This window comes from Palaemon carinicauda, chromosome 4 (genome assembly GCF_036898095.1).
Source record: "Palaemon carinicauda isolate YSFRI2023 chromosome 4, ASM3689809v2, whole genome shotgun sequence".
Lineage (NCBI taxonomy): Eukaryota > Metazoa > Arthropoda > Malacostraca > Decapoda > Palaemonidae > Palaemon > Palaemon carinicauda.
The window spans coordinates 75200546-75213045 of NC_090728.1; positions in this window are offsets into that span (position 1 = coordinate 75200546).

Genomic DNA, 12500 nt, shown 5'->3' on the forward strand with positions numbered 1-12500 from the left:
AACCACTACCTGCGGCTACCACAAAATGTTTGACTTCATGCACTTGTTTCGCATAATGTTTGAAGAAAACACGCGAGGATTTCCAGCCTGTGAAACTCTTAAGGCTTTCAAAATCCATACTCTGAAAGAAATTCAGAGACGATGCAACTTTTCTAGGATCGTGACCTGCGGGTGTACTGTCAGGATCCGCTCTGCGAATGAAGTAGGTGATTTTCGCTCGTAGTTGTTTCAGTGACAGGTCGCTGCCCGATGTTTCTCCTTTGAAGAGTTGGCCTCCACCAAAGTCAGAAGTTCTACGAAGATAGACGTTGAGGCTCTCTACTGAACATAGAGAGGCATCTTCTTTCAGGGGGCAGATTCTCCAAGGGCCCCATCTTTTGGTGGGTAGTTCGTTTTTGGCGAGAAACGTCGGATCCGGGAAGAGGGTAAGGTCTCCTGAATCTGTAAACAGAATGTGACCCTCGTCCCTTGATAATGCCACTATTTCACTGACTCGGGCTCCTGAGGCAAGAGCAAAAAGAAAAATAACTTTTTGAGTCAGATCCTTGAGAGGGCACGAATCATTGTCCAAGTTGGAGGCAAAATGGAGCACCTTGTCCAGGGACCAGGAGATCGGTTTTGGTGGGGGTGCTGGGCGTAGACAAGCGCATGCCTTCGGCAGTTTATTGAAGATGTCGTTGGACAGATCAATCTGGAAGACGTACATTAGTGGTCTAGTCAGGGCCGATTTGCAAGTAGAAATCGTGTTGGCTGCCAAGCCTTGTCCATGAAGGTGAATGAAGAAGGACATGCAAAAATCGATGGTGATTTCCGTAGGATTTTTTGCCTTGACGAATGAGACCCATTTTTTCCAGGATGATTCGTATTGCCGTCGTGTGGATTCGGTCTTGTATTCCTCGAGGAAGTCGAGACTTTTCTTCGATATCCCGAACCTTTTCTTCACGGCTAGGGAGAGAAAATCATGAGATGAAGGTCCCTGACTTTCAATGATGAAGCGAAGACGTCGACTTCTGTACTTGCTGGGAGAGAACTGGGCCCGGGAGAGGGATCAGCGTGGGTTGTAGCTCCAGGACTAGGGGGTACCAGTTGCTCCGAGGCCACTTGGGAGCCACTAGGGCTGCTGTTCCTTTGAAGGTTCTCAGTTTGGAGAGGACTTTCAGCAGAAGGTTGGTGGGAGGGAACAGGTAGATCTTGGACCACCTGTTCCAATCCAGTGACATGGCGTCCACTGCTTCTGCCTTGGGGTCCTCGTACGGGGCCACATATCGAGGAAGTTGATTGTTGTCGCTCGTTGCGAAGAGATCGATCTGAAGTTCTGGGACTTGGTGAGAGATGAAGGAGAATGATCTTGCGTCTAGAGACCATTCCGACTCTATCGGGCTTGTCCGAGATAGAGCGTCCGCCGTCATGTTGCGGAATCCTTGTAGGTGAACAGCAGACAGGTGCCATTTCTTCTTCTCTGCTAGACGGAAGATTGTCAGAAGCACCTGATTTATCTGAGGTGATCTTGAGCCTTGGCGATTGAGACATCGAACTACCACCGAGTTGTCTAGGGTTAGACGAATATGGATCGAGGGAGGCGGGGAGAGTTTCTTCAGAGTTAGAAGGACCGCCATGGCCTCCAAGATGTTGATGTGAAACGTCTTGAATAGGGGAGACCATGTTCCTTGAGCCTGTTTTTGGTGGGAGTGACCTCCCCAACCCTCCAGCGAAGCGTCCGTGTGGATGTTGAGTGATGGAGATGGGTGTTGAAGAGGGATGGACCTTTTCAGGGCCTTTGCTTCCGACCACGGCTTTAGGAGCAGCCGAAGTCTGTTTGGGAGCCGTCTCTTGGTCTCTTCGACCGATGGATGCGGAACGTTTCCAGACTCCCGCGGCATCCTTTAGCTGTGCACGTAGCACTGGGTTTGTCACTGAGGCGAACTGTAGAGAGCCTAGAACTCGTTCCTGCTGACGTCTTGAGATCCGTTTGGATTTCAGCAGTCGCTTGACAGACCCTGCTATTTCCTTCCTTTTCTTCTGGGGAATGGAAAGGCGGTGTGACTGAAGGTTCCACTGGATTCCTAACCATTGGAACTTTTGAGCTGGAGAGAGGCGAGATTTCTTCGCGTTTATCTTGAATCCCAGGTGTTCTAGGAACTGGGTAACTTTGTTGCAGGATCTTAAACAATCCTCGGGCGATGGAGCCCAGACTAGCCAGTCGTCGAGGTAGGCCATCACCTGGACGTCTCGGAGGCGAAGCTGTTGAACGATGGCGTCCGCCAGCTTTGTGAAGATCCGAGGGGCCACGTTGAGGCCGAAGGGCATGGCCCTGAAGGCGTAGCTTTTCCTTTGGAGTCGAAATCCTAGGTAGGAGGAAGCGTGGTGGTTCATTGGAACATGCCAGTAGGCATCCGCCAGGTCTATGGAGACCGTGTAGGAACCTTGAGGCAAAAGGGTCCTTATCTGTTGAAGAGTCAGCATCTTGAACTTGTTGTTCGCTATGAACTTGTTGAGGGGGGATAAGTCTAGAATGACTCTGAGCTTGTCGGAGTCCTTCTTGGGGACGCAAAACAGTCTCCCTTGGAACCTGGTGGACTTTACCCTCCTTATCACCTTCTTGTTCAAGAGATCTAGGACATATTCTTCCAGAAGGGGGGTTGATTGTTGGAAGAATTGCTGGAAGGTTGGGGGTGGTTGAGTCCAACTCCAGCCTAGACCCTTCTTGACGATGCTGTGTGCCCAGGGATTGAAGGTCCAACGATCCTGGAATTGGCGGAGTCTTCCTCCCACCGGAAGCACTTCATTGCTTCTGGTGTCCCGAGGGTTTACTGCCTCGGCCGCTAGCTCCCCTTCCTCCTCTGCCTCTGGAAGGACGGCGAGATGCGTCTCTGCCTGCACCTCTGTTTGAGCCTCTACCTTTGGGACGAAAGGTAGTCGTCTGTTGCTCGAAAGCAGGGGTGAAAACCGGCGACTGTGACAAGACCGGTTGGGTGACCAGCTGAAAGGTCTGCTGTGGCTGAGCTGCCACTTGGGGAGTAGCGGGTCCCGGAAACTGCCGTCTCTGTTGACGTTGCTGGGGTTTCTGCTTGGAGGATTTCCTCTTAGGTTGAGGACCGTCGTCCTGAGAGGATTTCCTCTTCTTCGACATGCCCCACTTGTGGAGAAGGTTCCTGTTCTCCGTGGCGGCCTTGTCGGTGATCTCTTTCACAAGGGCAGAGGGAAAGAGGTGCTTACCCCAGATGTTGGAGGAAATCAGCCTCCGGGGTTCGTGTCTCACTGTGGCACTGGAGAACACAAATTCACGACAGGCTCTACGAGCCTTCATGAAGCTGTACAGGTCTTTAACTACAGTCGCCAAATGCGTTTTGGCGAGCACCATGTAGTGATCGGGGACTCTAGTGTCACCGGCCATGACGTCGAGCTGTACCTGGAGGGACATGGATGCGGCGAGCCTTTCCTTCGTGTCATGTTCCCGACGAAGGAGATGGTCATTAAGTTTCGGGAGGTCTTCGTTAAACTGACGTCCAGCAACGTCAGGTTCTAGTTTCCCCACCACAAAGGTATGCTGGACATCTTTCCAGTGTCGAACATCGGGGGGAGTAATCAGGGAGAAGGGTCTGCACTCCTCCAGTGCAGGGCAAGGTTTCCCTTTCTCCACTGCCTTGTGTACCGCAGCGAAGGCCTTTTCCATGAAGGGGAGGATCGCATCATCTGGTGCGACGTAGGTAGGGTGCTTCTTGCTAAGCGCCGGAAACTTTGAGCAGGTAAAACCCCTACTTTTAACAGCATTGGACAGCATAGCCTGGGCCTTCGGGAGATCGAACACTATCACCTCCTTAGGTTCGGTCTCTTCTCTAGAGGCAGGTTCGGATCGAAGTCGGACGTAACAGTCCAGATAAGCCTCAAAACTCGGGAAGAATTCCACTTCTTCCAGGGCAACCGAGCCGACCTTCTCACTGACGAAGAACCTGCCCGTTGCGATAGGCATGTGCTCGGCATACCTCCAGGGGTTGGCGTGCGAACATGCCGGGAGGTCCTTAACCGAAATCCTTTTCGGCTCCTTTGAACTTCCCATGGTCCTGATGTATTCGTGTGTCTCACGGACTTTCTTGTCCATAAGAGCTTCGAGCATACGGAACATCTCCTGGGCGCTGGATGGCATGGGGTCCGGGGTGGCGGAGGTAGACGGGAGTGATACATCCGTCGGTGTTGGAGTTGGGGCGGGGGTGGAAGGCGGAGCGACCTCTTGCTCCGACTCGGTGTATTCCACTTGGTCTTCCTCATAGTCCAGTTCTACGGCCATGAGGTTCCTCTCCGTGGTCTCCGACACCTCCGACATACGTTCCGCGTTATCGGTATCCAGGCGACACTCGTGCATGGACTGGGCCATGACTACATCGGGCTCCACCGTTATCTGGGCGGTGGGGATCTGATCCTTGGGGACCACAGAGTCTGGGGATGCCTTCGGGCAAAGCAAGGCCCTCAAGTCTTCAGTGGCAAGGTATGGTCCAGTGGCGTTCTTCTGGAAGCCACGCACCCATTTGTGTAGCTTCTCTCGAGAAGCGTCCCTAACTTCCGCTGAGGGAGGATTATTGAATGCCTCGACCAGGCGGTCCTTGCAGACTGTACAGTTCTGCGGGTCCCAAAACTTCAGATCGCCTTTCTTGTTGGCGCAAGGGGCGTGGGTCCTACACGCCGTGTGCCCGTAGAAGTGCGAGCGTGTCACTGCACAGAAGCCGTGATCGCACTTCACGTACTCCTCCTGTAAGAGAAAGAGAACATGAGTATGGGGCAGTCATAAGAATGACTTATATTCTAAAGTTAAATATTAAAGGATTAATCTTTAACTTAATATTAAGTGATATAAACAATGTGATGTTTTGAGAGTGGGCGGAAATGAAGGAGATAGACACATACTCCGTGTAACCCGTCCGGCTGGTTACCGTAACCTTATCCATAGGCAATTTGTTTGTGACCGAGGGCACAGGGCAGAATTCTTCATAGATTGCCAGGGAGGCAGGGGGAATTCTATTAGGAATTGCCAAGGATATAAAACTGGGACTGAGGCCACTCAGACCATAGAATTGGGAACATAGACGATCCCATAGGGTAACGGTTTCCGGCAACCAGCCGTGCTAAGATACACACAGCATGCTGGAAATTTGTGATATGCAAGAAGACAGCATGGTTATTAATAGAACGGTAAGATAATACCTATCTATTTATGTAGTCAAACCATCTGGTTGCAATGTAGGGCTATCAGCATGAGATGATAGCTAGGAGAAGGGGTGCAAGTCGCTTTGACGCCTCCGGAAGGCTCCGGCAGACCGACGGCACGCCGGAGGCCGCTCCAGCAGAGTTTCTGGCATTAGGGAAGACAAATATATAAGTCAGGAGTAATGCCAGGATGGCGGCCGCCGGCACAACGGGGGCACGCCGGCGGGAAGCGCAGGCTCCGGCAGCCGAAGGTTGCCGGCTTGGTGACAGGGACAAGGAAGGGCTATAGCAGAACCGGACTGCCGGCAGTGGATGCCGGCACTCCGGGGGCCGGACTGATGGACGGACGACCGAAGCTATGAGGTATGAGGGAAGGCCATCGGCTGTACGCCGACGGGAGGCAGCAGTCCCCCGGCACACGGAGGACTGACGGCCCAGGGGGCAAGGAATGTGTCACCAAGGGTGGGAGGTGGGTATCACCGACAGGGGAGGCGGCAAGGGACCGGCACCAGGACAGTGAAAGAGACAGAAGGAGGGATGTAGGGGTACGGACACGGACCCCAAGACATCCCACCTGAATGGGTGTACCCATGATAGAGGCTAGCCCTATCACCCAGTGGCAGGGGCCGCAGGCGGCCGGGAGCCAGGGTAGCCCAAGGGAGGACTAGGGAACACCCAAGAGGGGGGAGAACCCCTGCGGACAAAACGCATCCAGTGGCTAACCCCATAGGACACTATGAAGGGTATATGTACCAGAGCGGACTGCACACAGGGACTCAAGGTAGCCCTATCACTCCACCCTAAGGAGGAGTTGTAGGACAGGGGACAGATGGGTATAGACTAACCTAAGTATAGGCTAGGCCATACAAGAGATAGGTGGGGAGGGGAGAAGAAGAAGGGTCTTCTATAGGAGAGCCTCTATACCAAAGCGGCCACCAAGGAAGGGAGGACACTCCCTAGCCTAAGGTTAGGCAGCCTGTCTGAGAACGGTGCATGGGTACCGTTTCAGCAAGGCACAGAACTAACTCCCCCCAAACCTAACCTAGAGCAGGGATGTTACACCCTGAACTAGGAAGGATGGAAGACGTATCGCATTGCAGGGAAGGTCAGGAAGCCTAGCCTCAGCAATAGAGGAAGGGCAGGCCGTTCCTCATTCTCGGACGCAGCCCTAAGGGGGGATCATTCCCTTAGGGAGGACAGAGAAGCGATAAGTACTCTGGTATGAGCTGATCCCCTTACGTGGTAGGGGGAGCAAGGCAACGCAGAGGGAATGCCCTAAGGCAGAGGGTGAAGGGAGCATATAGGGAGCCTACAATTAGGTTAGGTTAGAGAGGCACACTGTCAAACCTATCCCCTATATGGTCCCTGAAGGCGAAAACACTTGCATCACAGTAAACAGTATCATAAAATAATGCCACTATCTTCATAACTAAACCTAGGATCACTGAAATATATCATGCATGAACACTGATGATAGGCACTCTGGCCTAGGGGCTAGACTAGCGAACTGGTATGGGGTCAGTCGATGACCAATAAAAAAGCGTCAAAACACGATATATAAAGTTCCTAGCTATGAAGACTAAATAACTAATAGTATCGATTAGTTAATGAGGCCGGAAAACACTGTTGAGGCTAGCTGAATAAGGCATGCAAAACAACAGCGACGCCATAAAATGGCGGGTCCGGTAGTAGCACAGCTCTGCCACAAAACATAAAATATCTCGAAAAGTAAAGGTTACTTTACGGTCAGAGCTTATTTAAACAATACTGGAACCTTGTACTCAACTTTCCAGAAGAAGGCGAGGCCGAGGATAGAGACATGGCTAAGATGCAAGTCGATAAGATACGCACAGGGAAAAATCCGTCTAATAAGGCAAGCTACTAAGCGAAGGATGAGGACGGACGTGACGTCATTTAGCAATGGCGCCCGTTTGTTTACGTCTCGAGTACCAAAAGTAGCCACGGACGAGATTAGCTGTGGAACGGCTCCCCAGCTATTCTCCGCCCCTATACATCGAAGTGTTAACTCTATGTGGGGTGCAGATAGCTATGTGGCGCCTTATTACATGCGTCCCCTGTTGATATACGATGTCTTAAAGGGAAACCTTTAGGATACTCGCTCCAGAAGTTAGAATTCTGTGATAACCTGTGGTTAAATTCTCTGGGAATATCTAGTAGTTATATACCCAAGGAAGCTACCAAAAAGGAACCTTCCATCAGGATGCCATGGCTTGAGCCCAAAAATATATATATGTGTGTGTATATATGTATATATGTATATATATATATATATATATATATATATATATATATATATATATATATAATATATATATATATATATATATATATATATATATATATATATATATATATAACGGATTTTGAGCAAAGCGAAAAATCTATTTTTGGGTGAGATAGCCATGTCGTCCTGATGGAAGGTACCTTAAGTTAGTCTTTTTAAGGAGTTTTTGCTACAGTGATACTCCCAGAGAAATAAACCAAAGGTTTCCAGAATTCTAATTCCTCCCACGATTTATCCATAATATGAATTTAAGGATATCGCATCATATCAAGGATGTACTTTTTAGATACAACACATAGCAATCTTCACCCCAAATAGATTTAACTCTTTGAGGGGGAAGGGTGGCGAACCAAAGGGGGGTCGTTATCTAGGTACCCGGTGGACCTCCTACCCGTACTACTACCGGCCGCCATTCCTTCCTTGCATTAAACATGAATAACCGCAGATAGAGTAGTTTCAGGTGGGGTTATCAAGAAAGAAGGGTGGGTCCATCAGGACGACATGGCTATCTCACCCAAAAATCGAGTTTTCTCTTTGCTCAAAATCTGTTTTTTGAGCTCGGCCATGTTGTCTTGATGGAAGCTTACCAGAGAATTCACTTGAAAATACTATATCTGTGGATTTGTGTAAGTGCTTTTACTTGGAATGGGTTCCTTATCTGGTCTGATAGACCTGTATATGACATTACCGTTATCTGTCATATCCACTAGCAAAGAGTCGACTTCAACTATAAGGATTCAAAGTTTGTATATCCATAAGAACAAAAAGGAAACTTTTTAGAGGTTACCTTTTCATGCTTTGGACATCTGTCCTTGTTCAAGCTTCTATTTATAGGAATAGAATAAAATTCTCAGTTGCTTCATTAATACCAACTGAAGATAAAATAAGACACAGCTACATTTTCTATGTTTTATCTTTAGAAATAAATTATGAAATGTAGATATAACAAAGTAGAACTCTGGCCTTGCATAGGTAAACATCATGGTCATATATATTTCTGACCTGTAAGGGAAGAATATACATATATGAATTCATTATCAAATTAATGCCACTCAATGTGAATGTGAAACCAAATCTGGCTAGTTTCACTCAGATGTTGGATATGCATCAGCACTGTGTTCAAATGTTCACACAGCACTGGTGTTATTGGTCAGATTCTGCACCTGTATAGAACAGTCTATTAATCACCGCAATGATTTGCACTGGAAGGTATTAATGCCTATTCACCCGATACACTGTTGAGTCCCAAAAGAGTCCAATGTTCATCGCAGCACTAGACGACGGGTTTTATGATACTACCCGCCGCCACCACAAAGTGTTTTATTTCATGTACTTGCTTTGCATAATGTTTATAGAAGACTTTGGATGATTTCCAGCCCGTATATGAGCGGAGCCTCTCAAAGTCTTTTTATCAGACCAAATTCTATACCAAACAAGTCACTCTTCAGTTGATTGATACAGGCTTCCATCGTAAAATCTTTTAATTTCTCCATATACTGTACGGTAACTTTCCTCTAATACCATAAAATTCAACACTCCATAAATCTTTTCTATCAGTACTATTACTAGCTTTCTGTTGGACCCTTTAAATGACATATAGCTTTTTACTTTTCCTTTCACTCCTCTTCCATAACGATTTATAACAAGTACTTGATCCACAGACATTCTTATTTGTCTAAATGAAGACTAATCTTCCCCTACCAATTCTTTCAAATGCCTTAAATTTTCAGAGAGAGTTCTATACTGTACTGAAAAACTTTGTGCCCAAATAATCCTTATAGTTTTCTCAGGCACATTTAACCAAACAAGAATTAACAATTGCTCATGACACTCATTTCTTTGGAGCCTGTTCTTCATCCAGACAAACTTACATAACCTGTTCAGCCATCTACCACAGCATCTAATATTCAATTCCATTCACTCCAGGTATATCTCAATTTTTCAACCTCCTATTAGACTTAGTATTGCATCAACAGACATTTCCATGAACAGAATCAAGCTTACATGCCATATTTACCATCTTACCTCATTAAAGTTTGCGTCTCCTCCCTCTCCTTCATTTGTAGTCACATTTAAATTTCTTGTATTTTACCTTTAACATCTACCTATCTTTACTGTTTCTTCAGCCCGATAATAATCAGATTTAGTTTTATTTATTTCAGTTCTTATGTCTAACTCTATTGACTTGCTCCTCCAGCTACTTTATAGTAATAGGCTACATAATCTAACAAATATTCCCTCGACATTTTCCTTTCCTAAGTACAGTATATCTATGAAGATCCCTCTCTAGAAACCATGTATCATAACAGTCGAGCCTCTTTTTAAAACGCATTTCCTCAAGATTCTCTCCATTTTCATCTACTCCAGGAATCTGATGTACGGTAACAAGACAATTTTTTTCCTGTTACCTAATTTTACATATAAATCACCTAGCACAATATCCATGTATATTTTCAAAATTATTCTTTTTCTCCACAATATTAGACCATAGACTGACTGCGGTATTTTACTTTGATGTACTCGGTCTTTTTCACACTCTTTAACCCTAGATAGGTATCGCTATTTGACCACCTTAATTAGGTATCGATGGGTCGACCTCCACTTGAGGTTACAAAAAAATTCATATAAAAGGCATTTACCAAGCAATTCACAACTTTTTACTATTAAAAAGAACTTCAAAGAATATTCTATTCTTAAAAAAAGTAAATGAAAGTAAAGTTCAAAATGAATATTTATTACAAATAAATTAAAAAAATAAGTATACAAAAAATTACTTTACATAAAAATTCACCTAAAATCTAAAGATGGAAATAAGCTACAACTATTCTAATCCCTTATTCTACGATGACTGAACCCTATTTTATGAGATCCAGGGTGGGGGGAGGAACCACAAGGGAACGTTTCCTGAAATGAGAAAAAAGTGTACATTTTTTTTTGGCTAAAAAAATCTATCCTCTTTTCAACATTTTTTGGAGGTAGGTAAATGACATAGTTAGTGGCTGAAATCTTTACAGGATAATGTATCATTATCGTACAACAAAAATGTGTAAAATAATCTGCACTTGGATATTACTTATTTTTATAAAAAAAAAAAAATTTTCTTCAGATTTCTATTTTGATTTTTTTCATAAATAAAATCCTTATATCCATTGCTGAGCATGGTAATTATGCATGAAAATATCATAAATTTTATAAAAAAGAGGAATACATAGAGCTATGCCAGCTTGTGTTGGATATGCTCACAAAATGGCCGTCAACCACACCACCTTGGAAGGTCAAATCTGCTACCTGAAATGGAGAAAGATATGTCAATATCAGCGAGTCTTTTACTTATATAATTGTTCGAAGATTAACATAAATCTATTATGGTAGCTAGAATGGAGTATATAGATTATTTTGCAATTAAAAAAGAATAAAATAATTATCATAATTAAGTTATCATAAAGGTACAAACTTACAAAATCAGTAGAAATTATAAACTTCTTTATAAAAACATATCCGGTAGAAGACGTTCACAAACCCTTTACAACAATCCTTTTTTATACACATCTAAACACTACTGCACATTCGATAATTATATAAAAATCTTATAATACACAACTTACCTTAATTAGGTATTGATGGGTCGAGCTCGACCCGAGGGTATCTCAGAAATAGCACAAGGATGAAATGCGTCCTCACCCGACTGCTGCGCCCACTGAACTGCGGTCTCGCAGGTCAATATCACTCACTACTAATACGGATGAAAAATTATGGCAAAAAAAAACGTGGGTTTTTTTTCTAACCTCGGGTTGTATACGATCCAGGTTATTAACTTAACCTCTCAATAAATAATTGCTACCTGAGTTACAATTACTAATTGTCCTCCTTAATCTTTTCTTTATACAATAGTCGATTATCATACCTCTCATTTGCTCCATAATCATGCACACTTATTCCCTAGAACTTCATTCAGCATCATATTCTTTAATTTTCCAAACCAGTAAAACGTTGGTGGATGCAAATAATAATTTACATAACATTAACAGCATCACTTAAGCATTTTTTTTTTCAGAATTCTAGAAAGATAAAACGTGAGTAGTCTTAGACGTTTCTCTGTCATTTCTAGGGCATTTATTCCCATCAAAGTTTTAACAATACTATGAGAGAGAGAGAGAGAGAGAGAGAGAGAGAGAGAGAGAGAGAGAGAGAGAGAGAGAGAGAGAGAGAGAGAGAGATTTACAATCAGTACCCAAGAAATCTGCTGCGAACTTTTGAATATTTTAATATTAAAAGAGAAGTCCCTTGGAATCTTTTTTGCCTAACATTCTAATAAAACACTTCCAACAAGTTCTGTGAGGCATGTTATCTTCTTATACGATATTTTCTTTTAGATGAAATAAAAAAACTCCAAGTATTGAAAATATTACGCTGAAATATATTTAAAAATACGTAAGATATATGAACGCGTAACATGAAGATTACAACAGTAAAAATATCTAAATGATATGTAAATTCTCAGATATCGAGTGAATAAGAGCAACACGATTCTGGTACTTGCCTGGTGAGCTGATCAATGCGCCTCTCCAGTTCTCTCCTGGCCAACAAGACTTCGGCGCGAGGCACCGACGTGGCTAGTTGTTGAGTGAGGGCGGACACCTCCTGACGAACTGCCGCAGTTTCCGCCCTGGCTGCCTTCAATTGCTCATCCAACTCCTCGATTGTTATCCTGCAAAACACAATTGAGATAGCATGCAGAAATGTAAAATCTACTAGAAAAAAAATATGTATAATTAGGTTATATCTTCATATTAGAAAAGAAATCAAGTAATTTGATAAAATGGAGGCTGATGTTTAGAAATTATATATATATATATATATATATATATATATATATATATATATATATATATATATATATATATATATATATACATACATATATAGATAGATAGTTAGATAGACAGATAAATAGATATACATATATAAATATATATATATATATATACATATATAT